Raw genomic sequence first — 5,904 nt, forward strand, 5'->3', positions numbered from 1 at the left:
AAAGAGTGTCTAAGGGAAACCCAAAGGGCCATAAAGATAATGCCAGGAAAGGCTCTTGCTTCAAATGCAAGTAAAGCAGACATTGGACAAAGGAAGGTACTAAGTCCCCGCCAGTCCTCTGCCAGCAATGCAAAGGCACCAGTCATGACCCCTGGCACTGGAGAATTAACTGCCCATGCTCCCACTGAGAGGCTCAGTCAGTCAAAACTCTAGTAGTGCAAAAGGAGGAATTAGATGAAGACTGAAGGGGCTTGGTGTCTTCCTCACTGCCCCTGTCCCAGAACATTGTAATTACTACTGAGGAGCCCCAGGTAACTCTGGACGTCATGGGCACCCAAATTCAGTTTCTTTTTGATACAGGGACAAATTACTCTGTGCTTACTGCTTATGCAGGAAAGCATTCCTCCCAGGCCACAAGTGTTATGGGAACATAAAGGAAGCCACAAACAAGTTTTTATTTTATTTTACTTTAAGTTCTGGGATACAAGTGAAGAATGTGCAGGTTTGTTACATAGGTATACATGTGCCATGGTGGTTTGCTGCACCTATTCACCCATCATCTAGGTTGTTTTTTTTTTCTTGAGACAGAGTCTTGCTCTGTTGCCCAGGCTGGAGTGCAGTGGCGCGATCTCAGCTCACTGCAAGCTCTGCCTCCCAGGTTCATGCCATTCTCCTGCCTCAGCCTCCTGAGTAGCTGGGACTACAGGTGCCCACCACCACGCCTGGCTAATTTTTTGTATTTTTAGTAGAGACAGGGTTTCACCATGTTAGCCAGGATGGTCTCAATCTCCTGACCTCGTGATCTGCCCATCTCAGCCTCCCAAAGTGCTGGGATTACAGGCGTGAGCCACGGCGCCCAGCCATCATCTAGGTTTTAAGTCCCACATGCATCAGGTATTTGTCCTAATGCTCTCCCTCCCCTTGCCCCCAACCCCCCAACAGGCCTCGGTATGTTATGTTCCCCTCCTTGTGTCCATGTGTTCTCATTGTTCAACTCCCACTTATTAGTGAGAACATGCGGTGTTTGGTTTTCTGTTCCTGTGTTACTTTGCTAAGAATGATGGTTTCCAACTTTATCCATGTCCCTGCAAAGGACATTAACTCATTCTTTTTTGTGGCTGCAGAGTATTCCATGGTGTATATGTGCCATATTTTCTTTATCCAGTCTATCACTGATGGACATTTGGATTGGTTCCAAGTCTTTGCTATGGTAAATAGTGCTGCAATAAATATATGCGTGTATGTGTCTTTATATTAGAATGATTTATAATCCTTTGGGTATATATCTAGTAATGGGATTGCTGGGTCAACTGGTATTTCTGGTTCTAGATCCTTGAGGAATCACCACACTGTGTTCCACAATGGTTGAACTAATTTACACTCCCACCAACAGTGTATAAGTGTTCCTACTTCTCCACAGCCTCACTAGCCTGTTGTTTCCTGACTTTTTAATGATCGCCATTCTAACTGGTGTGAGATGGTATCTCATTGTAGTTTTGATTTGCATTTCTCTAACGACCAGTGATGAGCATTTTTTCATGTTTGTTGGCTGCATAAATGTCTTCTTTTGAGAAGTGTCTGTTCATATCCTTTGCCCACTTTTTGATGCAGTTGACAAACAAGATTCTTTACTCCTCCTTTGATTTGTCAATTTGAGAAACAGCTCTTCCAATGGGATTTCCTAGTAGTTGCCCAATCCCCCTATTGGGAAGATATATTATGGTTAAAATGGGGGCACTACTATAATTTAAGCATCACCCAGTGAAATTGCTGATAGTCAAAAATACAATGCTCCAGACCACATTAATAAACAGGTTAACCCGTTGGCATTGGTATACTGGAACACCAGGGAAGGCTAAAACAGCAGTGCCAGTCAAAATACATTTTAAAGACCTCAGCTAGTTTCCCAGTTGAAAATAATATCCAATTAAGCAGGAAGCAAGAAAAGGCCTAGCACCCATAGTTGAGGTATTACTTATTACATGGGCTCTTACAACCTTGTAGTTCTCCCTGTAATACTCATTCTGAAGGCTTTGGGGGAATACCAGTTAGTACAGGACCTGAGAATAATTAATGAGGCTATTATCCCCATCCATCCACTGGTGGCAGATCCATATACCCTCATGGCTAAGGTACCAGGAGATGCAAAATGGTTCTCAGTCCTAGACCGAAAAGATGCTTTCTTCTCCATGCCTCTGGCCCCAGAGTCCCAATACCTTTTTGCCTTAGAATGGGAAAATCCTAATATGAGGGAAAAACAGTAGTATACTTGGACCGTGCTCCCTTAGGGCATTCAGGATAGCTCCCGTTTGATTGCCCGAGCCTTAAAGAGGGATCTGAAGGATTTGAAAGTGAAAAATGGGGGTATGCTCCAGTATGTGGATGACTTTCTTGTATGTATCCCAAACCCAGGAGGTTTCTGACCAAACTACTATAAAAACTTTGAATTTCCTGGCAGACAGGGTATACAAAGTATCCAACAAGAAGGCACAGATTATCCTCCAATGGGTGCAATATTTAGGGTATGTCTTAACACCCAGAGCCTGACAAATATCCGCAGAACGAGGGCAAGCCATATGTCATTTGCCCCCTGTCCCCTCCCCAAACCCCCCACCCTGCCACACCAAGTAGCAGCTTTGTTCCTTTTTGGGAATGGCCAGGTTTTGCAGAATATGGGTACCAAATTTCAGACTCATAGCAAAGCCCCTGTATGAAGCAACAAAGGGGCCTGAAAATGAGCTAATGGAATGAACGCCAGAACTGAGAGAAACCTTTGACAAGTTAAAACAGGCTCTCGCTCTTGGCATCCGAGACCTAACTAAGCCCTTCTGTTTGCATGTAGCAGAGAAGAAGGGCATAGCTGTGGGCATACTAGCCCAGACATTAGGATCAGAACCCAGACTAACCACCGACTTTTCAAAGAAGTTGGATAGAGTGGCCTCAAGGTGACCAAGTTGCCTGCAGCCAATAGCAGCCACTGCTATGTTAGTGGAGGAAGCCACTAAAATCGCTCTGAGCCAACCACTGGAAGTTCTCACCCCTCATCAGATTAAGTCTGTCTTAGAGATAAAGGGACACATCTGGATGACAGGGGAAAGATTAACCAAATACCAGGCCAAGCTGCTAGACAATCCAGATGTAACCCTTAAAACCTGCAACACTTTGAAGCCAGCTTCATTGCTGCCCACAGGCCCAATAACTGATCATTCCTGCGAGCAGGTCATTGCAAATACATGTTAGCAAACCTGCTTTAAAAGACCAGCCTCTCCCAGATTCTAAAGATGAGTGGTTCACAAATGGCAGTAGTTTTGTGTCAAATGGGGTTTGACACAGCACTGAGCTGGATATGCAGTAGTAAATCATAACACAATTATTGAAGCCCAGCCACTGCTCCTTGGCACATCAGCACAAAAGGCTGAAACTATTGCTCTTACTTGAGCATTAATGTGGGGACAAGGAAAAAGTTTCACATCTATATAGATTCTAAATATGCATTCCTTGTGGTTCATGCTCATGCTACAGTCTGGAAAGAAAAGGGGTTTCTAACTAGCAAATGGTCCTCTATAAAGTGTGGGCCTGAAATTCTTCAGCTATTGGAAGCAATACACTTGCCAAAGGCCATAGCTATAATTCACTGTGGGGGCATCAAAGGGACTTAACCCCTACAGCACAAGGGAACAGAAAGGCTGATAGACAACCAAAGCCGTATCCCTCAGGGTGCAATCCCAACAGATCCTAGCCCTACTTCCTTTCTATGATTCCCCAACAGAACCTGAGTACACACTACAGAAAGAACAGTTAATAGAGGAACAAGGGGGACACAAAAAAGGATCCTGGCCGGGCGCGGTGGCTCAAGCCTGTAATCCCAGCACTTTGGGAGGCCGAGACGGGCGGATCACGAGGTCAGGAGATCGAGACCATCCTGGCTAATACGGTGAAACCCCGTCTCTACTAAAAAATACAAAAAACCAGCCGGGCGACGAGGCGGGCGCCTGTAGTCCCAGCTACTCGGGAGGCTGAGGCAGGAGAATGGCGTAAACCTGGGAGGTGGAGCTTGCAGTGAGCCGAGATAGCGCCACTGCACTCCAGCCTGGGCGACAGAGCGAAACTCCATCTCAAAAAAAAAAAAAAAAAAAAAAAAAAAAAAAGGATCCTGGTGGTATATGGGGTCAAAAACTTATCTCCCTCAGACAGCCCAGTGGAAAGTTATAAAAAGCCGTGCATACCTCTTTCCATGTGGGGAGGGATGCAACTGTGGCCATGTTAACCAGCTCTTTACTGGATCTACCTTAGCTTCAGTGGCTAAGCAGGTTTGTTAAGCCTGCTCACTGTGTGTGCTTAACAAGCAAGGAAACAACATGCCTCCTCTAATAGAACCAGTGCAGGGGAGAGGAACTTATCCAGGAGGAGACTGGCAATTAGACTTTGCCCATATGCCAGCTTTCAGAGGATATGACTTTTTGTTAATACTAATAGATAACTTTACTGGTTGGGTCAAAGCTTATCCTACCAGAACAGAAAAGGTTAATGGGGTATAATGGTTCCCTTAAAAGAAATAATCCCCGGGTTTGGGTTACCTCAGAGCCTCCAAATTGATAATGGCCCATCCTTTATCTCCCAGATAACTCAAGGGGTTGCTAAGACTCTTGGAATCAAGTACTATTTACATTCAGCATGGAGGCCCAATCCTTGGGGAAAGTAGAAAGAGCTAACCAAACTCTAAAACGAGTATTAGCTAAGCTATGTCAGGAAACATCAGAAACTCGGGTAGCTCACTGCCCATGGCCCTCTTAAGGACCCATAATACTCCTAGAGCAAAAATGAATGTAAACCCATATGAAATATTATACAGAAGGCCATTCTTAACCAATGATTTCTTTACTGATCCAGAAACAGTTGGTTTAGTAAAATACCTAGTCAACCTAAGACAATTTCAGCAGGCTTTACAAAAGTTTGGAATGCAAAGGCTCCCCACACTAGGAACAATCAGCAACCTAAAATCAGGTCGCGAGATAAGGTACTTGTTAAAACATGGAAAGAGGGGGATCACCTGCTCAACAATTACAACCCAAATGGAAGGGACTGTTTTCAGTGGTACTGGCCATGCCTTCTGCAGTCAAAGTCCTAGGATTAGATAGCTGGATACATCTTTCAAGGATCAAGAGAGTGATATCAGAAGCCCTGGACCAGGAACCTGAAGTTCCCATCTGCCACTGCACCTGTGAACCCGTGGAAGACCTGAAGTACCTGTTTAGAAGACAGCCAAAAGAGAAGTAAATGCCTACCAATTTTCCTCGGTGTCTTTGTTGCATAGTTACTATAGGCTGGATAATAGTGCCATTTTCAAAATTTTTTTTATTTTGCAGTTTAATTGCCTTCTTGCAAACGGATGGAATCACTTCCTTTGTCGTAATTAAACAGAATGTTTTAAATACATTTCTATAACAAACATTCTTGATGGCATAGGTATCCACCCCCAAAGTTCCCATTAAATCTTTTAACCAAATTCATTTCCTCTTGCACAGAGACCATCAAGCTTCAGATGATCATGTGACAAGGTTTCTAGCCAGTTCCAGGTGAAGACACCACCCCGGCCATCAAGAAGTCACCCTGTCTCCACTGGACAGAGTAGGGCGAGAGTTCTGTAATCTCCAACTGGTAGGGATCATGCCCCAAGTCAGCATAAAGAAGTTACAGAAGAAAGACCATCAGTCCCTCTGTCTCCCATAAAGATTTATGGGGATCACGTTTCTCAGAGGGGAGATGAGGCAGGAGAATAGGGTCTGGAGGCAGGAACCTAAGGCCGTTTCACACTGACTTCTTAGAACTAAACTGAAAGGAAAACCCAATTTTCCACACCTAAGTAACAAAAGGAGCAGAGGCTATTCCCTTTGCAAACTCCCA

The sequence above is a fragment of the Rhinopithecus bieti genome, unplaced genomic scaffold (genome assembly GCF_001698545.2).
Source record: "Rhinopithecus bieti isolate Rb0 unplaced genomic scaffold, ASM169854v2 scaffold_2254, whole genome shotgun sequence".
NCBI lineage: Eukaryota > Metazoa > Chordata > Mammalia > Primates > Cercopithecidae > Rhinopithecus > Rhinopithecus bieti.